The sequence below is a fragment of the Bufo bufo genome, chromosome 2 (assembly GCF_905171765.1).
Source record: "Bufo bufo chromosome 2, aBufBuf1.1, whole genome shotgun sequence".
NCBI classification, from domain to species: domain Eukaryota; kingdom Metazoa; phylum Chordata; class Amphibia; order Anura; family Bufonidae; genus Bufo; species Bufo bufo.
Window position 1 is genome coordinate 461,395,096 of NC_053390.1, and position 26,414 is coordinate 461,421,509.

A 26,414-nucleotide genomic window follows, 5' to 3' on the forward strand; every position below is an offset into this window, starting at 1 on the left:
TAACTTCAGTCTCCATAACCCTATTAGACAGCTCAATTGAAAAGGCCCTATTTTTAGATTTATGTACACTAATTTCCTTAATATATAACCCTCTTGCATATGCTTTTAAGGCTTCCCATACAATTGATATATTGGCAGAGCCAACGTTAATATCAAGGAACTCTTTTAAACATCCAGATATTTTGTCACCTGTGATAACCAGCTGTAGCCAGAATGGGTTCAAGCGCCATATAGGTCCGGGGCCCTGTCGTGCAGCTCCCAATTCCAATACCACTAAGGCAGGTGAGTGATCAGAGATGCTCCTAGGAAGATAGGAAACTTCCCACACCTTGTCCAGTAACATAGGGGAGCCTAACATTAGGTCAAATCTGGACAATAAATTATGTGAGGAGGAATAGCACGAGTACTGCTGCACTTCTGGATGTTTTGTCCTCCAAATATCACATAAATCAATTTCCATAAGTAATCTACTCAGCGAAGTAGGGGACCGTCCCAGAGTACCCCCTCCAGGGTGGAACTTATCAAGAGATTTATCAAGATACATATTAAAATCACCTACAATTAGTATAGGAACGCCCGGAGATTTTGCAGTCAATTTTAACACTTTTTTCAAGATCTCACTTGAGTATGGAGGGGGAATGTATACAGTGACCAGTATCAACCGAAACTGAAATATAGTGCAGTCAAGACATATGAATCGTCCCTCAGCATCAGTGCATACTTCCTTAGAAGTAAAGGGAAGACTCCTATGTACAAGGACACAGACTCCCCTCGATTGGGTGGAATATGTAGAATGAAATTCATGAGCCATCCATGCTCTGTGTACAAGATGCATTTTATCTGAAGTAAGGTGAGTCTCGGACAAGCAAAGAATTGCCGGCTGATGTACTTGCAAAGCATGAAAGACCGCATTATGCTTAGCAGTCTGGCCCAACCCCTGAATATTCCAAGCTATAACCTTAAGGGTCCCCATTATCATACCAATTCCAGAAATGTATTTGAGTGTTACTGCGATCTCCTACAGCAATGTTACTAGGCCTCATATACCACCCGCCACCTGTCTCAAATACCCCAAAAAACAGCTCATCCCCAACATAGACAAACAAAACAAAAAGACATTTCTCCTTACAAAAAAAGAACTGGGGTATAGAAAATACCTGATCTCTGGTAAATCAACTAGTTGAAACTGTCAATAGAGCAACTATTACAGTAATGACACTGGCATGATATGTTCCTTTACACATCTCCCACCCACTGATAACTTTGACTTATAAATATCAGGACAGTTGATGGTGACTCCCACTCACACGGGACTATCTCCTAGCAACTGCACAACCCCTCCCCCCCATTATTTTAACAATCTATCTTGCCGCAAGAATATATTAACCATAAAGCAATATAGCAATATAACAATATAAAGTGCATCAGTTCCTGCAAGAAAGCTAAGGCAATTATAAGACATCATTAAAGGCACTTTGTCAGCTCAGGTCTTGCCATGCAGTTCTTCTCCATGCGCATCCAGCCACTGGCATGCATCTTCAGGATTATCAAACATATGTGTCTTATCTTTCGCTACCACCCGCAATTTTGCCAGGTACAACATCGAGTAAGAAAGCTGTAGAATCCTCAGCCTTTTCTTAATGTGCAGAAAATGCGCACGTTTCTTCTTAACCTCTGCAGAAAAGTCCGGGAACAGAGAGATCCGGCTGCCATTTATAGTAAGAGCCGTACATTCTTTTGCCCCTTTTAGAATAGCATCCCGATCCCTGAAATGAAGGACCTTAAGCAATAGTGGTCTCGGCGGCGCCCCCGGTGGTGGAGGGCGAAACGGTACACGGTGGGCACGCTCAACAGCAAAAAACAGAGATAACTTTTCTATGCCAAATTTCTCTACCAGCCACTTTTTCACAAATGTTACTGCGTCCGATCCCTCTGCTCGCTCAGGCACACCTATCATATGGACGTTACTGTGCCTTAGCCTGTTTTCCATGTCATCCGTCTTGGATATAAGCAGCGAAACATTATGAATTATACGTTGAAGGTCTTGCTTCATTGGCGGCACTTGATCTTCTAAATCGCTTACATAGCCCTCCATTACTTCAATCCTTTCTCTCACTTGTTTCATATCTTGCCTGATAAGCCCAATATCTTTTTTTAGGCTACCCATATTAATGCTCAGTGATGCAAGCGCTTTATTACTTTGCGCTACAGCTGCAAATACATATTTGATGGTAGGTTCCGTTTCAGCAACAACCACCCAATCTGATACTGCACCAACCTCTTGATCTTCCACTGCAAGTACAGCTGGCTCTTCAGTTTTCTGGGCTGTGGATAATGTGGAGACTTCCAGCTCCAGTTCATATGCGGAGGACGCCCTCGTGTGTGCGAACCTCTCTAAGCGTGCTGCTACCTCTGTCCTCTTCACAGGCTGCGCAGCGCCATTTTGTGTCGTCAGCTCCGCACTGCCACAGTATTTTCCTTCCCTCTCCTTAGCCTTTTGACGCTTCATTTTGCATCGATTTTTCGGCCAGGTTCGATGGGAACAGTTCTACCTTCGGTATGGGTGAGTCACACTCACTATTTAGCTGTTCGTAGGAGTATTTTCAGGATTCTGCCCCAGGAGCTCCGCGCCACACATCCGATCACATATCCGGTCAGGCCACGCCCCCCTCGCCCTATCAACTTTGGATGTTCTTTTCTGCGCCTACCATGGTGATCACGGGTAATGGGGAATCAGGGTTCGATGCCGGAGAGGGAGCTTGAGAAAGGGATACCACATCCAAGGGAGGTCAATGGCTGAAATCTGATTGGCTGTTGTTGCCTTGCCCCTTTTTTTTCCTAATTGTGAACCACCCAGAGAAGGTGGGTTAAGGTATTAAAGCAGAAACATGCAAGGAAGGCAGCAGGCGCGCGGCAATTACCCACTCCTGACTTGGGGAGGTAGTGACGATAAATAACAATACAGCACTCCTAAGCGGCCCTGTTATTGGAATGAGTACACTTTCCATTAAGGAGGATCTATTGGAGGGCAAGTCTGGTGCCAGCAGCCAACTTGCTCCCGGCCTCCACAACGTTCACTCAGTGTGAAATCATGGTTGAGGATTGTGTTGACCAGGCTCTTGGCTACTGAGACTGGGCTTGTAGATGAGGGTCTGCTGCCGCTTTGTTGACTCTAGATAACTTCTAGGCGATCGCACGTCCCCATGACAGCAATGATCCATTTGGATGTTTGCCCTATCAACTTTGGAGCAATTTATCAACAAGGACCTTCTGGTATAGTACCGTTTTGTTTGTCCTCTCCAACAGAGTAATGAGAGATGAGAAGTTCTCTTTGTAGCGAGGGTCGAGAAGGGTGAACAACCAGTAATCCGTGTTGTCTAAAATGCATATAAGGAGTGGGTCGCGGGAAAGGCAGCCTAACATGAAGTAAGCCATGAGTGCCAGAGTATCAACAGGCAAGACTTCGCTGTCGTCATCAGAAGGTGAGCTGACCCTGTAAAAGATTTTAGGTGAGGGCCTGTAGGTGAGCTGACCCTGTAAAACATTATATGCAAGGGCCTGCAGTTTAGCTGACCCTTTAAAAGATTTTAGGTGAGGGCCTGCAGGTGACCTGGCCCTGTAAAACATTATATGCAAGGGCCTGCAGTTGAGCTGACCCTGTAAAACATTATATGCGAGGGCCTGCAGTTGAGCTTGCCCTGTAAAACATTATATGTGAGGGCCTGCAGTTGAGTTGACCCTGTAAAACATTATATGCGAGGGCCTGCAGTTCAGCTGACCCTGTAAAACATTATATGTGAGGGCCTGCAGTTGAGCTGACCCTGTAAAACATTATATGCGAGGGCCTGCTGCTGAGCTGACCCTCTAAAACATTAGGGGCGAGGGCCTGCTGGTAAGCTGACACTCTAAAACATTATATGCGAGTGCCTGCTGGTGAGCTGACGCTCTAAAACATTATATGCGAGTGCCTGCTGGTGAGTTGACGTCCTAAAACATTATATCCTAGTGCCCGCAGGTGAGCAGACGCTGTAAAACATTATATGCGAGTGCATGCTGCTAAGCTGACCCTATAAAAAAAATTGAGTTGAGGGCCTGCAGTTGAGCTGACCCTATAAGAAAAATTTTTAGTTGAGGGCCTGCAGTTGAGCTGACCCTATTAAAAAAATGTGAGTTGAGGACCTGCAGTTGGGCTGACCCTATAAAAAAAAAAAATTGGAGTGGAGGGAATATATACAATCTGGATGAGGAGGAGGAGAAAACAAGATTCAACCATATACTTTTTTTTTGTGGTGGAAAAGGTGCATGGTAATACACTACAGTAGATTGAGTACATTATAAATGATATATTGAAATTGCCTTTATGTTCATCATCAGCTCAGTTCTCCTCTAGTGGAGTTGAAGGGGCAATCCAGGCATTGTACCATTTTTATCTGAGTCAACCTGTCAACATTTCCAGTGGACAAGAGGATACGCTTGTCTGTTATAATGCCACCAGCAGCACTAAATACACGCTCAGACAAAACGCTGGCGGCAGGCAGGCCAGCACCTCCAAGGCGTAGAGCGCAAGTTCGTGCCACGTGTCCAGCTTGGACACCCAGTAGTTTTAAGGCACTGAGGGATCATTTAAGACGCTGACACTGCCTGCTATGTATTCCTTCACCATCTTCCAAAACTTTTCCCTCCTTGTACCACTAGGCCGCGCTTTAGGAGAGGTTGCTGGCAGGGTGTCATGAAAGTGTCCCATGCCTTGGAGAGTGTTGCCCTGCCTCTGTTGGAACTGCTGTGTGTTCCCCTTGTGTCCCTTCCTCGGTTGCCTAAGGAAATATGGACTCTGCCGGCCGCGTTGTCAGATGGGAAATTTTGGAGCAATCTCTCAACAAGTACCTTCTGGTACTGCACCGTTTAACTCGTCCTCTCCACCACAGGAATGAGAGATGAGAAGTTCTCTTTGTAGCGGGGGTCGAGAAGGGTGAACACCCAGTAATCCGTGTTATCTAAAATGCTTATAACTCGAGGGTCGCTGGAAAGGCAGCCTAACATGAAGTCAGCCATGTATGCCAGGGTACCAACAGGCAAGATGTCGACATCAGGATGACTCTCCATCTACTCATCCTCCTCCTCTTCTGCCCATCCACGAAGAACAGATGGAATTAAAGTTCCATGGGTACTACCCTCTATAGCAGAGGCAACTGTCGAACTGAGGTTGGGCTGGCTATCACCATGTGCAATGTCCTCTCCCATTTCCTCCTCTGACACATTCAGAGCGTCGTCCTTAATTGTGAGCAGCGATCGTTTGAGTAGACACAGCAGTGGGATCGCTATGCTGATAATAGCGTTATCGCCACTAACCATCTGTGTGGATTCATCAAAGTTTTTTAAAACCTCACAGGGGTCTGACATCAATGTCCACTCCTCGCTTGTGAATAGTGGCATTTGACTCGAAAGGTGACGACCATGTTGCAGTTGGTATTCCACAACTGCCCTCTGCTGCTCACAAAGCCTGGCCAACATGTGGAACGTAGAGTTCCAGCGTGTGCTCACGCCACACAACAGTCGGTGAGCTGGAAGCCGCAAGCGCTGCTGCAGCATTGACAGACCGGCTGAAGCTGTGGATGACTTGCGGAAATGGGCATACACGCGGTGTGCCTTCACTAGTAACTCTGGCAAATTGGGGTAGGTCTTGATAAACCGCTGAACCACTAAGTTTAAGACGTGGGCTAGGCATGGGATTTCTATCAAGTTGCCGAGCTCCCCCAAGTTATGGCCATTGTCAGACACAACCATGCCTGGTTGTAGGTTGAGTGGCGAGAGCCACAGCTCGGTCTGGTCCCTTATACCCTGCCACAGCTCTGCGGCAGTGTGCTGTTTGTCCCCTAAGCAGATCATCTTCAGCACGGCCTGTTGATGCTTACTCACAGCAGTGCTACACTGCTTCCAGCTAGTGACTGATGGCTGACTGCTGCTGGAGGTGGAAGTGATGGAGGAGGTGGCGGAGTAGAAGAAGTGGTGGTTGGAGCCAGTAACATAGCTGCTGGCGGAGACCCTGATGGACGTAGGGCCCGCAATCCTGGGCATGGGTAGCACCTGTGCCATCCCAGGGTATGACGCCTCCACAACATTCACCCAGTGTGCGGTCAGGGAAATGTAGAGTCCCTGGCCACCAGCACTTGTCCATGTGTCCGTGGTTAAGTGGACCTTCCCAGTAACTGTGTTGGTCAGGGCATGGGTGATGTTCTGGTACACATGCTGGTGTAAGGTGGACACGGAACACCGTGAAAAATATTGGCGGCTGGGGACTGCGTACCGAGGGACGGCCTCCGACATCAGGCTGCGGAAGGCCTCAGTGTCCACAAGCCTAAATGGCAAAATTTCAAAGGTCAGTAATTTTGAAAGTTGCGCATTTAGTGCTATCGTTTGGCAAGCCTCTCCATGGTGGGATGAATGATGATCAGAGTGAGGATTCGGTTGACCGGACTCTTGGCTACAGAGACTGGACTTGGTGGAAGAGAGCATGGTGCTTAACCGACTGGAAGCATTATCTTCAGCAATCCAACCGACCAACTGTTCGCACTGGTCCGACTTGGACAATGTTGTTCTGCGCTGCCCAGCTAAGTTGGACAAGAAGCTGGGAACGGTGGATGTTTTTTTTTTTTTTCTAGTGCCCTGGCAGCAGGCACAGTTTCATTGCGCCCAGGGCCACGGCCTCTGCTTGCACCATCAGCATCACGCCCACTTCCCCGTCCCTTATTGCTCGCCTTCCTCATATTAATGGTTTTGTCACTAGATGTGGCGCAGATTGTTTTACAGTCCGCTAAAGACACCGTTTTCGGATGCAGGACAGTACAGGTGAAACTCGAAAAATTTGAATATTGTGGAAAAGTTCATTTATTTCAGAAATGGCGGGGCAACACCCTTTATGACATGGAACAGTATTGTCACTTGCTGCATCTACATCACTACGCCTTCCTGTCTCATACAGACAGCTAGGAGCATCAGGCCTCCTCTGCCATCTACACTCCCACCTCTATCCCTTTGCAATGAGAGTCAGAGAAGCTTTGGATGAGAACCACCCTTAAAAGACAAGAGACTCTCCTCCACTCTCTCCTCATTCTACCTTGTTGATATCACATTCCTTTGGAATTTACTCACCTTTCTCACCAAGCTGTTCTATCACCTTTTCCTTTATATTGTATAACTGGTTGTATACCTTGTTGTTACTTTACACCTGTTACAAACCACAGACCCCCCCCTCATACGTCATCCACATACACCCCTTTATAGATCACCAGGATCGCTCGGACAGTAATGTAGTTATCTTCACCATTAGATCAACTCCATACACAACAGTGCTAATTGATCGCTTTACATAACCATGGAATCACTAAAACTGATCTCGTTCAACACCAGGGGCCTTAACTCCGCCATTAAACGCTCACAAATACTACATGACCTTAAGAAAGAGAGAGCAGACATTGTCTTCCTTCAGGAAACCCATTTCCTGAAAGAGAAAACTCCAACTTTCCATAAACACTACTACGACAAATGGTTCCATTCCCATACCCCCAACAAAAACTCCAGAGGAGTCTCTATAGCATTCGAAAAACACATCTTCTTTGATCTTATAGACTCATATATAGACTCAAAGGGTAGAATAGTGGTCCTCATTGGGAAACTAGAAGGATCTTTAGTCACTTTAGCAAATCTTTATGCGCCAAACACCCAACAGGCCCCCTGGCTCCGCACCTCACTGGCACTCTTAGACAGCCTCAAACAGGGTGATCTACTTGTAAGAGGAGACTTTAACGTAGCACTAGAATCCCTCATCGACACTACCTCTGGGAAATAGCCACTCTCATACAAAGCCCTTAAACATAGCAAAAAGTCATTACAATTTCTCTCACTAACAGACACATGGCGTTTCTTCAACCCCACAGGAAGAGACTATACACTATACTCAGCCCCTCACAATTCCTACCATAGAATAGACTATTTTTTCACTCAAAAGTTTTCTCTTAATAAGGTACTATCATCAACAATTTGCTCAAGTATTCACTCGGATCACTCCCCGATAGAACTGATTTTCAAACTACAGACCCCCACAACTACCAAACCACCCTGGCGTCTCAATGAAACACTACTCTCCATTCCTCAAGTTCACACTAAAATAAATGACCGTCTCGACCTTTTCTTCAGACAAAATCGAAGCAACAACATCTCTGTTCCCATGACATGGGAGGCTCATAAGGCCACTATACGAGGTGAATTTATATCCCTCGGCTCATAATACAAAAAACAAAGAGATCAAAAGATCTCAAACTTACAAAAAGAGATTGAGGAACTTGAACGAACCCATAAACAATCCCTTGCATCCTCTCATCTCCAACAACTAGCATCTGCTCGCTTGCAACTTAGAGACATACTCAACAAAAATTCAGCAAAAATGTACATGTCTGTCAAGCATTCCTTTTATGCTCATGGCGACAAAGCATCCAAACTTATGATGTCTCTCATCAAAAGAAGGAAACCCAGAACCCAAATACTAGAAATTAAAACAAGATCCGGAGAAGTATCATCAGATAGCTCACAAATAGAAAGGGAATTTATAGCCTTTTATACCTCACTATACCATCTTAATTACCACACAGCAAGAAACGAGACACAGGATAAGTCCAAACATATAGACCAGTTCCTTTCCCGTATTACATTACCTACTCTCCCACCCTCTGCTCACACTGATTTGACCAAGCCTTTCACTCTGAATGAGGTCCAGTCCACCCTGATAAAATGCCTAAATACAAGGCCCCTGGCACGGAGCTTGTGCTTATTATACTTCCTTCTCTACTATCCTACTTCCGAAGCTGACAGACACTTGTAATGCATACCTACGGGGATCTCATATCCCAAAGCAAGCATTAGGAGTATATATCACACTGATACACAAAGAAGGGAAAGACCCAAAACAATGCGGTAGCTATAGATCTATCTCGCTACTGAACTTAGATCTTAAGCTATACACTAGCCTGTTGGCCAACAGGATGAAACCCCTAATCCCACATCTGGTCTCTGCGGAACAAGTAGGCTTTGTAACCGGGAGGGAAAGACAACTCAATGAGAGTTCTGTCCTTGCTACAACTAACCAACCGCAAGAAGACGCCTCTAATCATGCTGGGGACTGACGCGGAGAAGGCGTTTGATAGGGTGGACTGGACCTACATGAGACAAGTGCTTATACATTTCGGCTTCCCCCCATCTTTCACCAGTGCAATTTTCGCAATGTACTCATACCCTACGGCAAAATTGCGGATCAATAAATCACTATCAGAATCATTCGAAATTCTAAACGGAACTAGACTGTCCCTTGTTCCCATCTCTCTTCGTCCTATCCCTCAAACCACTCTTACAGACTATTAGAGAACATTCAGAGATAATTGGCTTTCACACAAATGAGCACACACACAGCACTGCAGCCTACGCGGATGACATCTTAATTTTCATCACAAACCCACTAGACGCATTTCCGGCATTGCAGACACTTCTCCAAGAATACGGTTCCCTCTTCAATCTTAAGATAAATGCAACAAAGTCAGAGGCCCTGGGTCTCAACATCAGTAATGACCTAATATCTTACCTCAAACAATGCTTCCCATATCAGTGGCCACAATCACACATTACATACCTAGGCCTCAAAATTAGCAAAACCTGGAAGGATCTCTACAAACTGAATTATGCTCATTTACCCCAGACATTTCAATCGACTTTTGACTCTTGGTCACTCCCATACCTATCATGGATGGGACGTAAAAAGCTTATTAAGGCTATACTTCATCCAAAACTATTGTATCTCTTTCAGGCACTGCCAGTCCCCTTACCAATCTCCTTCTTTACTGAGATCAAAAGAACTACTAACCGCTTTCTCTGGCAAGGTAAAAGACCTCGCATAATTATGCATTACTCATGCAACACAAAACAAGAGGGGGAATGGCGCAGCCTGATTGGAGACTATATTATGAAGCGGTACATATCTTGAGATTATTACAGTGGTCGAGAGGAAAGGCCGAGAAACTCTGGGTACCTCTAGAAGAATGTCTCGCACAATGTCCATTAAAGTCACACCTATTGGTTAAGGAAGACATTACCCCAGCCCAACTCACACTCAACCTCATTACCCGAGAAACACTTAAAATTTGGCGGTCCTACAAGGAAGATCTTAGTCCCATTCTCTCCCCCCTTATGTCCATAGCAGACATAGCAGATTTATACTCAGCCAAATATAGAGATATAGGAATTAACCCCTCAGACCTGAAATCTATCAAGATACAATCTTTTCTAGACCAAGATAGCCCTGACGACCCACTTTCCTATACTCATTTACACCTGATACAGAAGGCCCACATCAAATCATTAATCACCCCTATCCTGACTACATTTAACACATATAGAGAGCTGACCCCTTTTGATAAACTCATTGCTTCACACCATTCACCTCGCCATGTTTTGTCACAAGTCTACAAAATACTCCAATCCATTAGAAACCCTAATAATATGACATACATCACAGAATGGAGCAGAGACTTTGAAACTACATTCACAGAAAGAGAATCCAAACAAATCTACTTAAGCTCGCATGGGATCACTAGATGCACACGTCTCCAGAACTCCTTCAAACTAATAACCAGGTGGTATCTCACCCCAGTTCGACTCAAACAGATGCACTGCCTCAGCACAGACATATGTTGGAGGTGCTCCCAAACCAAAGGCACATACCTACACATGTGGTGGCACTGCACTGTGATTCAGCCTTTCTGGACTGAGATACTTAAACTGGCTAAACAAATGTGTTCTTTACCCGAGACCCCATCCCCCCTCTCAGTCCTACTACATGTCAGACTGGAAAACATTCCCTTTAGGAAATGCAGACTTTTCCTTTACTTCATGGCTGCTGCAAAATCCCTTATACCACAATATTGGAATAAAAAACCACCACCGACCGTTTCACAGTGGCTAAATAAGGTCAACCATATTTACCACATGGAGGAACTGTCAGCCTGGGAGAAAAGATCCCACACAACATTTTAAAAAATATGGGAAGATTGGTTATCCTTCCGAAATACTGCACCAGCACTTAACATGCTTTCTAACATATCTGAAACACCGAAATGATCTTCCCAAAATCTGTTCATCCTTGATCCTGGATACAACACACCACTCGTACCCAACCCTCAACTCTCCCCCCTCCCTCTCCCTCACCCCCCTCCCTCACTCCCCTTTCCCATCTACTCATTACTCCATGTTCATCATTATGTTATAGAACGAGCACTGTTGCATATCAACTTGTCATAATTGTTTTTGATTTCTTCTACATCGATACAATGTAAATAGTCTCTTATTTTACAGGGAGTGCAGAACCCAAAAAACTCATTAATATCAAAGCTGAATATTTTTGGAAGTAGTTTTTAGTTTGTTTTTAGTTTTAGCTATTTTAGGGGGATATCTGTGTGTGCAGGTGACTATTACTGTGCATAATTATTAGGGAACTTAACAAAAAACAAATATATACCCATTTCAATTATTTATTTTTACCAGTGAAACCAATATAACATCTCAACATTCACAAATATACATTTCTGACATTCAAAAACAAAACAAAAACAAATCAGTGACCCATATAGCCACCTTTCTTTGCAAGGACACTCAAAAGCCTGCCATCCATGGATTCTGTCAGTGTTTTGATCTGTTCACCATCAACATTGCGTGCAGCAGCAACCACAGCCTCCCAGACACTGTTCAGAGAGGTGTACTGTTTTCCCTCCTTGTAAATCTCACATTTGATGATGGACCACAGGTTCTCAATGGGGTTCAGATCAGGTGAACAAGGAGGCCATGTCATTAGATTTTCTTCTTTTATACCCTTTCTTGCCAGCCATGTTTTTCTTGAAGGATGCAGACTTCTTCCTGTACCACTGCTTGAAAAAGGTGTCTTCCAGAAACTGGCAGTAGGACTGGGAGTTGAGCTTGACTCCATCCTCAACCCGAAAAGGCCCCACAAGCTCATCTTTGATGATACCAGCCCAAACCAGTACTCCACCTCCACCTTGCTGGAGTCGGACTGGAGCTCTCTGCCCTTTACCAATCCAGCCACGGACCCATCCATCTGGCCCATCAAGACTCACTCTCATTTCATCAGTCCATAAAACCTTAGAAAAATCAGTCTTGAGATATTTCTTGGCCCAGTCTTGACGTTTCAGCTTGTGTGTCTTGTTCAGTGGTGGTCGTCTTTCAGCCTTTCTTACCTTGGCCATGTCTCTGAGTATTGCACACCTTGTGCTTTTGGGCACTCCAGTGATGTTGCAGCTCTGAAATATTGCCAAACTGGTGGCAAGTGGCATCTTGGCAGCTGCACGCTTGACTTTTCTCAGTTCATGGGCAGTTATTTTGCGCCTTGGTTTTTCCACACGCTTCTTGCGACCCTGTTGACTATTTTAAATGAAACGCTTGAGTGCTGCATCCCTCTGCAAGATATCTCACTATTTTTGACTTTTCTAAGCCTGTCAAGTCCTTCTTTTGACCCATTTTGCCAAAGGAAAGGAAGTTGCCTAATAATTATGCACACCTAATATAGGGTGTTGATGTCATTAGACCACACCCCTTCTCATTACAGAGATGCACATCACCTAATATGCTTAATTGGTAGTAGGCTTTCGAGCCTATACAGCTTGGAGTAAGACAACATGCATAAAGAGGATGATGTGGTCAAAATACTCATTTGCCTAATAATTCTGCACGCAGTGTATTATAAAAACGAATAAAAAGAGAATTGAAAATAAAATAAATGCAAATTAAAAGGAATTGCATTAATGCAGCTTAAAATTAGAATTTTGTGAAAAGGTTCAATATTCTAGGCTTAAAGTGTCACACTCTAGTCAGCTAATTTGTCCATACCCCCTGAGCAAAGGGTACCTCAAAATTGTGACTTTGGGGTTTCATAAGCTGTAAGCCATAATCATCCAAATTATAACAAATAAAGGCTTAAAATATCTCGCTTTGCATGTAATAAGTCTATCTCATATGTTAGTTTTACCTTTTAAGTTGCATTACTGAAATAAATGAACTTTGCACGATATTCAAATTTTTCGAGTTTCACCTGTATATATCACACAAAGCCACAGAATATGGACATTATATTAGGCCAAGATTAGTTATGCCCTAAAAAAACTGTTTTCAGATGGCGTAATGTATATGTTACAGAAAGCCACACACTATGGATACTAGAATAGGCCCAGATTATTGGAATTTGCCACACAAACTCAGTTTTCGGATGCAGGACAGTATATGTCACAGAAATCCACAGAATATGGACACTATATTAGGCACAGATTAGTTAAATTTGCCCTAAAGAAACAGTTTTCAGATGGCATTCTGTATATGTCACGGATGTGTATTACACGCACACACTACAGAGACAGTAGATGAGGACTGGCCCCTGATTATTTACATTTACGCTAAAGAAACAGTTTTCGGATGCAGTACTGTATATGTCACGGATGTGTATTACACGCACATACTACAGAGACAGTAGATGAGGACTGGCCCCTGGTTATTTAAATTTACACTAAAGAAACAGTTTTCGGATGGAGTACTGTATATGTCACGGATGTGTATTAAACGCACACTATAGACAATAAATATCTTGCTGCTGTCAAACACACAAACAGTAGTCCTTAAAAGGACTTTGGGGTCTTTGAAAAGCTTTTGATAGTAAAAACAGCAAATTTCTCTCCCTGCACTATATGTCCCTTCCTCAGCACAGATGTCAATTTAGTGCAGGTAAAAATATATTGCTGCTCTAAAACACACATATACACACAGTAGTCTTTAAAAGGACTTTTGGGTCTTTGAAAAGCTTTCTGCGAATAATAACTGAGAATTTCTCTCCCTACACTGCCTTTCCCTTCCTACCCTCTCCTCTCCCTGACTATGACTGATCCGAGCACATGTCATCAGGTGCTAGTATATAGCACCTGATGATGCGCTCCGGCCAGCCAATCACTGTAATGCCAGCAGCCAACATGGCTACTAACATTACAGTGATGGCAGTACTTACCTGCACCCGCACGTTTATTGGCTGCTTAGCAGCCGTGAAAGGTGCAGGAAGGAGACTCGAGCATGGCGCTCGAGCACATGCGGTACTCGGCTGAGAACCAGTATTTGGCCGAGCATGCTTGCTCATCACTAGTGGCCACACATAATAGATACATTTTTGGCTAAATGTTTCCTAGAAAAAAGGACCAAGACATACTAAGTCATACCAAGACATTTGTACTAATGAATACATTTTTTTGACTGTTGGTAAAGTCAGTTAGGTGTTATGCACACAGGAAGCAAATTAATCCGTAGAGAGGCATTCAGACCCTCTAGGTCTCTGTACTAGAGATCTTTAGGCACTTTTTGCAATATTGCATGCAACAGAAAGCTTCTAGGGGAGAATATCTCCATAATATGGCATTCTATGGCTCATGGCATGTATGAAATCGGAGGAATATGGAAACAAATTTTATTTCTTTATTAGCACATGATGCATAGGTAACTTGCTGCAATTGTCATTTTTGTGTCATAACCGCATGCGTCTAGTACTAGTATGACTCATGAACAGTACATTTCCTGAACTCAGTTTATTAGTTAGGAAACAAATCAAAGTAGATAGAATAAATAGCCATGTACCTGTGTAATATTTGTATAGTATTCTTTGAACTTTCTAAACTTCCTAGTCATCAGCCACATAAAAACAGTACCTCATTTACTACTAGAGTGACTCATTCAGCCAGAATCCAACTGCATTAAAAGGAAAGCTAAAATATAAGTAAACCTGTTACAAGGGGCCGTCTTTAACGCGGGGCAAAAGAGCCAGCTGCCCCGGGCCCAGTTGCTCCTGGGGGTCCAAGGGAACTGCCTCTTGAGCCCCGCTGGCCACTGGAGGACCTTTCATGGGTCCATACTTTATTAACTAAGTAGCAGGACATGTAGGGCATACATGGGGGATGTCCCTGCACTTACTATTATTTCTGGGCACCGCGCCGCTGTGGCCCCCATTACATTCTCCCGTGCTGTATGCTAAGTAACAGCATCAGAACACCAGGGAGAAGACATGAGCTTTTCTCCCTGCGCATTCCTTCTCCCTGGCTGTAACGTTCTGAGCTGCGATTGGACAGCACTACAGCCAGGGTGTAGTGTTGAGCACGAATATTCGAATAGCGAATTTTAATCGCGAATATCGCCACTTCGAGAATTCGCGAATATTTAAAATATAGCGCTATATATTCATAAATTCGTACACATGATCCCTCCCTGCTTCTAGCTTGTGGGCCAATGAGAAGGCTGCAAGAGCTTAGCAACTTCCCTAGCAACTAGGCTTGAGCGAACCCGAACTGTTCGTACCGAACTTTAGGATTTTTGGACCCCAGACCCGAACCCGAACATTTCAGTAAAAGTTCGGATTCGGTGTTTGGTGATTTCTTAGCGCTTTTTGAAAGGCTGCAGAGGAGCCAATCAACAAGCGTTTAACTGTCTGACCTTAGAAGCCATCACAGCCATGCCTACTAATGGCATGGCTGTGATTGGCCAGTGCAGCATGTGACCCAGCCTCTATATAAGCTGGAGTAACGTAGCGCTGCACGTCACTCTGTTGTTACTAGTGTAGGGAGAGGATGCTGCTGGTGATAGGGAGAGAATAGGACAGAATCAGTTATCAGAACTCGAATCTAACTCAGCGATCTACATGCATTTAGTTGTGTGGGTGCCATGTACAATCTTTTTACTCTGCCCTGAGCCCAGTGACAGAAAAAAATGACTTTTATCCGTCTGTCAGTTAGGTGGGCGGCGGCGGTGGACATTTTATGGAAGCTCACCAGCACTGCATTTGAGCTTTTGTGACATTCATATCCAAGCTTGAAATACTGCACTAATAATCTGGTTTTAAAAATCACCCTTTTTTGGCAATATACAACATCTGGTGCATTTGCAGGATTAGTCAGTGTGCAATTTAAGCTAGAAATACAGCTATATTTTTCTTGGTTTTTAAAAACACCCTTTTTTGGCAAAATACACAATTTTACAGCCCTTGCAGCATCAGCACGTGTGAAATTCAAGGGTTATTCACAGCTTTCATATTACTGTTACTAAAAAAAACACACTTTTTTGGCAATATCCAACATCTGTATTAGTCAATGTGCAATTTAAGCTAGAAATACAGCCATAATTTTCTGGGTTTTTAAAAACAACCTTTTTTGGCAAAATCCAATATTTTACAAATCTGCACGTGTGAAATTCAAGCGTAATATACAGCTTTTATATTCTGTTACTAAAAAACACTTTTTTTGCAAAATACAACATCTGGATTAGTCAGTGTGCAATTTAAGCTAGAAATACAGCCATAATTTTCAGGGTTTTTAAAACACCCGTTTTGTGCAAAATATCTATTTTACATCCCTAGCTGCATCTGGACGTGTGAAATTCAAACGTTATATACAGCTTTCATATTTTGTTAGTAAAAAAGCACACTTTTTTGGCAATATCCAACATCTGGATTAGTCCGTGTGCAATTTAAGCTAGAAATACAGCCATAATTTTCTGGGTTTTTAAAAACAACCTTTTTTGGCAAAATCCATTATTTTACCAATCTGCATGTGTAAAATTCAAGCGTAATATACAGCTTTTATATTCTGTTACTAAAAAAAACTGTCACGAGGGTGTCAAGAGCCACGTCTGACTCCGTTATACCCGGGGTCAGGAAGTCGCAGCGGGTGGCTGCACGCTCTATGTATAAAGATAGTGCTGTTTCTTAATGGTAGCTTTCTGGATTTGCCTTGCAACCCTTTTTGGCTCACTCAGGGATCCGTAGCTTCTTCTCCTAAGCTGTTTCTTGTCCAGCACTCCCAACCTCCTTATATTCCCATCTCCCACTTCTCTGGTTGCCAGATATAGAACTTCCTGCCTGGACTTCTATACTGACCCACTGGAGCTGAGTAGCTGTGATCCCTGGTTGTTGTCCCAGAGCGTTACCCTCCGGATCTCTGTTGGGCTTTTGTTGTCTGCTGTTGTCACCCACCTGGGATTATATGTTTTGTCTGTATTGTCTGTCCTCTCCTTCGTGTTTTCCTTTAGTGTCAGTGGTGCGGACTAGTGATCCCACCGCCCTGTTCACTACGTAGGGCTCATTTTAGGGAAAGCCAGGGCTTAGGCACGTGATCGGCGTACGGGTGAGGAACCCGTCTAGGGACGTCAGGGCAGTCAGGTGCCAGCCTCAAGGTGAGTCAGGGGTCACCACCTTTCCCTCTCCCTTGGACAGGGCCTTCCCATTTCCCTCCCTTTGCGTGACGCCGGTCATGACAAAAACCCACTTTTTTGGCAATATACAACATCTGGATTAGTCAGTGTGCAATTTAAGCTAGAAATACAGCCATAATTTTCTGGGTTTTTTAAAACACCCTTTTAGTGCAAAATACACTATTTTACATCCCTAGCTGCATCTGGATGTGTGAAATCCAAACGTTATATACAGCTTTCATATTCTGTTACTAAAAAAAACACCCTTTTTTGTCAATATCCAACATCCGGATTAGTCAGTTTGCAATTTAAGCTAGAAATAAAGCCATAATTTTCAGGGTTTTTAAAAACAACTTTTTTGCCAAAATACACAATTTTACAGCCCTTGCAGCATCAGCATGTGTGAAATTCAAGGGTTATATACTGCTGTCATATTCAGTTATTAAACAAACACCCGTTTTGGGCAACAAAAGTTTATTTTGCAGCCTTTGCTGCATATGTCATTGTGAGATACACCCTTTACATACTGTGGTTCTATTCAGTTATTTGAAATACAGCCATTTTGGGCAAACAAATTTAATTGCGGCCTAGTCTGGATCAGTCGGTGTGAGATACACCATTTAGATACTGTGGTTATATTCTTCTATTAATAAAACACCCTTTTTTGGGCAAAATACACAATTTTTCTGGCCTTGCAGCATCAGCACGTGAGAAATTCAAGGGTTATATACTGCTGTCATATCCAGTTATTAAACAAGCACCCGTTTTTGGCAAAAAAAAGTTTATTTTGCACCCTTTGCTGCATATGTCATTGTGAGTTACACACTTTAGATACTGTGGTTATATTCAGTTATTTGAAAAAAAAAATGCATTTTGGGCAATAATCTTTAATTGCGGCCTAGTCTGGATCAGGACGTGTGAGATACACCCTTTAGATACTGTGGTTCTATTGAATAATTTGTAAAACAGCCATTTTTGGCCAAAAACTTTAATTGCGGCCTAGTCTGGATCAGGGCGTGTGAGATACACCCTTTAGATACTGTGGTTATATTCAGTTATTTGAAAAACACCCATTTTGAGCACAAATCTTTAATTGCGGCCTAGTCTGGATCAGGGTGTGTGAGATACACCCTTTATATACTGTGGTTCTATTCAGTTATTAAACAAACACCCATTTTGGGCACATTTTTTTTATTGCGGACTAGTCTGCATCTGTTGTTGTGAGATCCAACCTTTAAATACTGTCGTTCTATTCTGCTATTAATTAAACACCCATTTAGGGCAAGATCCTAAATTTGAGAAATATGAGGAGAGCGTCAAATAAGGGACGTGGCCCAGGTCGTGGTGCTGCTGGTGGAGTTCCTGTTGAAGGGAGAGGATGTGGTCGATCTGTGCCAGCTACACGCACAAGTGAAACCCCTTCCTCAGGTGCGAGTAGGCGACATAACCTGCAGCGGTATTTGGTCGGGCCTAATGCTGCTCTACGAATGGTGAGGCCTGAACAAGTACAGGCGATAGTAGATTGGGTTGCTGACAGTGCCTCCAGTTCGTTCACATTGTCTCCCACCCAGTCTTCTGCTGAAAGATCAGAGTTGGCACCTGCAGCCGATGTCCATCAGTCTTTCACCTCACCCCCTTGCAAATCAGCCAAGCAGTCTGAGCCCCAAGTCATGCAGCAGTCTCTTCTGCTTTTTGATGAATCTGTTAGCAGGGTTTCCCAGGGCCATCCACCTATCCCTGCCCCAGAAGTGGAAGAGATTGAGTGCACAGATGCCCAACCACTTATGTTTCAAGATGAGTACATGGGAGGACCATCGCAGCACGTCTCTGATGATAACGAAACACAGGTGCCAACTGCTGGGGCTTTCGAAAGTGTGCAGACCGACAAGGAGGGCAGGGGTGAAGACTGGGTGGAAGATGATGTGGAGGACGATGAGGTCCTCGACCCCACATGGAATCAAGGTCATGCGAGTGACCTATGTAGTTTGGAGGAAGAGGCGGTGGTCGCACAGAGCCACCAGCACAGCAGAAGAGGGAGCAGGGTGCAAAAGCAGAGCGGCCATCCTCTAGACAGTACGCCCACTACTGCCCACCGCAGCAAGGAACCGAGCACACCAAAGCCAGAAGTTCCCTGGCATGGCAGTTCTTCAGACAATGTGCTTACGACAAGACACGAGTTTGCACGCTCTGCAATCAGAGCCTGAAGTGAGTCATGAAAGTTCTCAACCTGAGCACAACCTGCATGACCAGGCATTTAAGTGCTAAGCACGAGCTGCAGTGGAGTAGACACCTCACAAACCAAGAAATGTCTCTGGCTCCTCCTGCTTCCTCTTCTGCTGCAGTCTCGGCCTCTTCATCCACCTCTTGAGTGACAGTGCCACCTGGCACCCTGCAAAAAGAGGATCTTCCAGCAACACAACCACCTGGGTCACCAAGCATCTCCACAATGTCCCACGGAAGCTTTCAGCTCTCCATCTCTCAAACACTGGAGAGGAAGAGGAAGTACCCCCCTACCCACCCACGATCCCTAGCCCTGAATGCCAGAATTTCTAAATTACTGGCCTTTGAAATGCTGTAATTCCGTCTGGTGGAGACGGATAGTTTTAAAGGCTTTATGGCGGTGGCTGTCCCACAGTACGTCGTGCCCAGCCACCACTACTATTTCAGGTGAGCCATCCCTTCCCTGCACAACCAAGTGGGGGACAAAATAAGGTGTGCATTGCGCAACGCCATCTGTGGCAAGCTGCACCTCACTACGGATACGTGGACCAGTAAGCACGGTCAGGGATGTTATATCTCCATAACACACACCGGGTAAATGCAGTGGTGGCTGGGCCTGAGGCGGATAGCAGTTTGGCGCATGTCCTTCCACCACAGAGGATTGCAGGGCGCTTCAGTTTGCCTAATATTGCTTCCTCCTCCTACTCCGCTTCCTCATCCTCTACCGCCTCCTCATCCGGTCAGCGTAACACCTTCACCACAAACTTCAGCACAGCCAGGGGTAAACGACAGCAGGCAGTTTTAAAACTAATCTGTTTGGGGGACAAACCCCACACCGCGCAGAAGCTGTGGATGGGCCTTGAACAACAGACCGATGAGTGGTTGGTGCCAGTAAGCCTCAAGCCCGGCCTGGTGGTGTGCGATAATGGGCGAAAACTCGTAGCAGCTCTGGGACTAGACAGTTTGACGCACATCCATTGCCTGGCGCATGTGCTGAATTTGGTGGTGCAGAGATTCCTTTAAAATCACCTCGATATGTCAGAGCTGCTGCATAAAGTGCGGGCCGTCTGTGAGCGCTTTCGGCATTCTCACCCTGCTGCTGCTCGCCTGTCAGCGCTGCAGCGTAACTTCGGCCTTCCCGCTCACCGCCTCATATGCGACGTTCCCACAAGGTGGAACTCCACCTTGCACATGCTGGCTAGACTGTGCGAGCAGCAGCAGGCGATTGTGGAGTTTCAGCTGCAGCACGCACAGGTGAGTCGCTCTGTGGAACAGAACCACTTCACCACCAATGACTGGGCCTCCATGCGAGACCTGTGTTCCTTGTTGCGCTGTTTCGAGTACTCCACCAACATGACCAGTGCCGATAACGCCGTTCTCAGCGTAACTATCCCACTTCTATGCCTCCTTGAAAAAACGCTGCTGGCGATGATGGAAAAGGATGTGGCACAGGAGGAGGAGGAGGAGGAAGAAGAGGGATCATTTTGTAGGGTTTCCGGCGAGTCATTCACAAGTGGCTCCGAGGGTGGGTTCCTGCACCCACAAACGCCAGGTACACAATTGTCCAGCCAGGGCACAGTTCTGGAGGATGATGAGGTGGAGGATGAGGAGGAGGAGATGGAGGAGGAGGAGCCATGTTCACAGCGTGGTGGCACACAGACCAGCTCATGGCCATCACTGGTGCATGGCTGGGGGGATACAGAGGACACAGACGATACACCTCCCACAGAGGACAGCTTTTCGTTGCCTCTGGGCAGCCTGGCACACATAAGCGATTACATGCTGCAGTGTCTACGCAATGACGGCCGAGTTGCCCACATTCTAACTTATGCTGATTACTGGGTGGCCACGCTTCTGGTTCCCCGTTACAAGGACAACGTACCATTCTTAATTCCCTCACTGGAGCGTGATCGTAAGATGCGCGAGTACAAGCGCATGCTGGTAGACGCTCTGCTGGTGGCATTCCCACCTGACAGCGGGGGCACAGTGGAAGCACAAGGCAAAGGCACAGGAGGAGGAAGAGGTCGCCAATGCAGCTGGGGCACCACCAGCACCTCAGAAGGCAGGGTTAGCATGGCCAAAATGTGGAAAAGCTTTGTCAGCACGCCACAACAACCAGCACTACCAGCTGATATGGAACGTCTTAGCAGGAGGCAGCATTTCACCAACATGGTGGAGCAGTATGTGTGCACACGCCTACACAAGTACTGAATGACGGGTCTGCCCCCTTCAACTTCTGGGTCTCCAAATTGGGCACATGGCCTGAGTTTGCCCTGACTGTAGTTCCATTCGCCATCTGGTGTTCACAAACCAACATTGCACCCTGAATTTTCTCAATGGCTGTTTACGCGATTCGGGTTTGCTAATTGAATTGGAAATTGCTTTGTGCTGCCGCAATTCTGAAGGGAGGGCTAGAGATGTTATATCTGTAGCTGTTCACTTCCTGGTTTTCTGCAGCTAAGGCTGGGCGGGCTTAGGCAGCTAGAGTGAAGGCCGGCCACGCCTCCTTATGACATCACACTGAGAACTCAGTCCTTGCGTGCTAGTTCATGTGAAGACTATGACTCCTCAGTCTGGCAGCCTGCAGTGTCTGTGAGGCCCCTCCCCCTGCTGGTGAATCATCAGAGAGCCATGTGAAGTGAGCTCAGTGTACAGTAACACGTGGCTGTTCTGCAGTTTTACACACAAAATCTCAGTCTGATCTTTTACAAACCCATTCTGTGCATCAAAAACTATAATTCCATATTATACATTAGCTCAAAAGCTTGACCAACCCCCACCCACCAGCACTGATGTAGATTTGTTTCCATTACAGCTGTACTCCAGTTATGTATATACCTTACACTATGTATCTTTATAGATGCATTTACAGCTAACATCACTTTGGCTGAATGGCTTCCTATACAGCCCTGCTACATCTTTATTCTACTCCCCCACCAGCACTGTGTCTGAAAAGCTTCATATACAGCTCTGCTACATCTGTCTGTTTATCCCTTCAACCAGCACTGTGTCAGAACAGCCGCATATTCAGCTCTGCTACATCTGTTTCTCTCTTCCACCAGCATTGATGCTGACCCGCCAAATATACATCTCTGCTACATCTGTCTATTCCCTTCCCCATTAAAACTGTGTCTGAACAGCAGCGTATTCAGCACTGCTACATCAGCATTGATGTTGACCCAACAAATATACAGCTCTGCTACATATGTCTATTCCCTTCCCCATTAGAACGGTGTCTGAACAGCAGCGTATTGAGCTCTGCTACATCAGCATTGATGCTGACCCGCCACATATACAGCTCTGCCAGACTGATGAGTCATACTCTTCCATCACCATTGATGCTGACCAGCCAAATATACAGCTCTGTACATCTGTTTCTCTCTTCCACCAGCATTGATGCTGACCCGCCACATATAGATCTCTGCTACATCTGTCTATTTTCTTCCCCACTAGAAATATGGCTGAACAGCAGCATATTCAGCTCTGCTACATCCATCAGCCCCATATGCCTCTATCAGCCCCCATATGCCTCCATCAGCCCCCCACATGCCTCAAACAGCCCCCATATGCCTCAAACAGCCCCCCATATGCCTACATCAGCCCTCATATGCCTCCGGCAGCCCCCATATGCCTCCATCAGCCCCATATGCTTCATTCAGCCCCTATATGCCTCAAACAGCCCCCATATGCCTCCATAAGCCCCCATATGCCTCCATCAGCCCCCAAATGCCTCCAAAGGCCTCCCATATGCCTCAAACAGCCCCCCATATACCTCCATAAGCCCCCATATGCCTCCATCAGCCCCCATATGCTTCAATCAGCCCCAATATGCCTCCATCAGCCCCCATATGCCTCAAACAGCCATCATATGCCTCCATAAGCCCCCATATGCCTCCATCAGCCTCCAAATGCCTCCAACGGCCTCCCATATGCCTCAAACAGCCCCCCATATACCTCCATAAGCCCCCATATGCCTCCATCAGCCCCCATATGCTTCAATCAGCCCCAATATGCCTCCATCAGCCCCAATATGCCTCCATCAGCCCCCATATGCCTCAAACAGCCCCCATATGCCTCAAACAGCCCCTATATGCCTCAAACAGCCCCCCATATGCCTACATCAGCCCCCATATGCCTCAAACAGCCCCCATATGCCTCCATCAGCCCCAATATGCCTCCATCAGCCCCCATATGCCTCAAACAGCCCCATATGCCTCAAACAGCCCCCATATGCCTCCATCAGCCCCCATATGCCTCCATCAGCCCCCAAATGCCTCAAACAGCCCCTATATGCCTCAAACAGCCCCCCATATGCCTCCATCAGCCCCCAAATGCCTCAAACATCCCCCCATATGCCTCAAACAGCCCCCATATGATTACATCAGCCACCATATGCCTCAAACAGCCCCCATATGCCTCAAACAGCCCCCATATGCCTCCATCAGCCCCCCATATGCCTCCATCAGCCCCCATATGCCTCATATGGCCATCTTGGTATGTTAAGGAGCGAGCACCCAGTACACAGGTGTAGGTCATTGAGGGCCCCATGATCCAAATTAATTTTAGTGGGTGGGGGGTATATATATGACTGTTTAGTGAGGTGAAGGGACATGCCCCCTGAAGAACCGAGGTGAAACGAGCGTCGGGTTATTGCCATCATCCTCTCTCCTCTCCTGGTCAGTAATTGCTTGCTTTATGCCTATTACTATCCATTGCCCATTGTTTATGTTTGCATCTATGTTGGCACACTTGTGGTGTACTTGGAGATTCCTGTGGAGACTCCATGTCTAACTTACATGCAATGACATTGCAATGGGTACGATGAGGTATTATGGCATAAGGTCAAGGTATTAGATTTGATCACTATTTATACTTTTATAGGTGATTTTTACACAATATTTGTATTAATTGTTGGTGCGCAACCTTTCCATTGACTGTGCAAAACGAACCATATGAGTTATTGGCGTTGGAGGGATGTAGGTTTTATACTTGTCGCAGTATTTTCCTGCACTGCTACCACTATATGCATTTTTCTGCTGTATTATGTATTTAATTGTTCTCTTTTTAAATAATAAAGATTGAGTTTATACTATATGTGTGTAATATTAATTAGTTATCTGTTTAAGTAACACATATTCTACCATTGCTATCAACGTATTGTTTGTTATTCAAATGTGGCAGATGCAACAACTGCAAAATAACATCCTTTCAAAAGAAAACGATAGAGATCACAAACACCCACAACACTTTTAAATTCCAAATCAAAGACACACTTACCTGCGATTCAACTGACGTAATTTACATGATGGAATGCCCTTGCCACTAGCAGGACATTAGTCTAGCCAAACTCTCTCTAAAAAAGAGATATGCAGGTCACATGACCAACATTAGGAAGGTATTCGAATCACATTCAGTATCTAAACACTATAAAGACTTCCACAACAGTGACCCCTCCACCCTAAAATTTGTGGCCTTCGAAAAAGTTAGAAGACACTGGAGGGGCGGTAATCACATGGCAAACATGTCCAGAATAGAATCAAGAAGAATTTTCGAATTTGATACACTGATTCCGGCTGGTCTCAAAGCTGAATTAGAGATCTTCGGTTTTCTATAAATACCCTGGGGTGGAGGCTGGTCTGGAACGGGACATCGAGGTGTGGCTGTTTACCATCTACACCCCAAAACATTGGGAAATATAACCCTCCAGTTGTGCTAAACACACGTTCAGACAATACACCGGCTGCAGGGCAGGCCAGCACCTCCAAGGCGTAAAGGGCAAGCTCAGGCCATGTGCCGGGGCTGACCCCTGTCAGTTAGTTTGTGTAGGCGTGTGCATACTTACTGCCCCACCATGTCGCAGATCCCCGTGATGTTCACGATCCAATTTGATATCTGCTCAATCAACTTTCGATGTTCTTTTATGCGCCTACCATGGTGATTACGGGTGGCGGGGAATCAGGCCGGAGAGGGAGAGGGAGAAAAAGAGACCAAATTTAAGGAAGATAAATATATTAAAAGAAATTTGGATCGAGAAGAAATGTGGGAAAAGCTATTGAGGCGCAAATGTGGGACAAATTACAGAAGCCCAAATGTGGGCCAAAAGAGTCAAGCGGAATTGTGGGAAAAGCTATTGAGGCACAAATGTTGGCCAAAAGAGTATAGCGGAAATGTGGGACAAAGTATTGAAGCTTAAATGTGATACAACTTGTTTAAGTTTAAGCATATAATCAAAGGAGGTGGCGCGAATCAATTAAAGAAGCATTTCAGAAATTGTATTCAATCCCCTTGCAGATGAATTCCTTTTGTTCGTTTGGTAGTGATGCAATCTAACTCTCTTTTTTGGCCCCTATACTACTCATACTAGGCAATAATGAGATTGTTATATACGTGGAAGCAATATAGAGTATATATTGTGGTCTGTTGTGTTTTTTATTGTGTTTTTTTATTATTTGAATTATATCTATGTTTTCCATTTGCTATTAGTAAGGTCACTTCCGGAAGTCATACTGATGACTAGAGTTGAGCGAACACCTGGATGTTCGGGTTCGAGAAGTTCGGCCGAACTTCCCGGAAATGTTCGGGTTCGGGATCCGAACCCGACCCGAACTTCGTCCCGAGCCCGAACCCCATTGAAGTCAATGGGGACCCGAACTTTTCGGCACTAAAAAGGCTGTAAAACAGCCCAGAAAAGGGCTAGAGGGCTGCAAAAGGCAGCAAAATGTAGTTAAATCCCCTGCAAACAAATGTGGATAGGAAAATGAATAAAAATAAAAATAAAATAAATAAAAATTAACCAATATCAATTGGAGAGAGGTCCCATAGCAGAGAATCTGGCTTCAGGTCAGCAGAGAATCAGTCTTCATGTCATAGCAGAG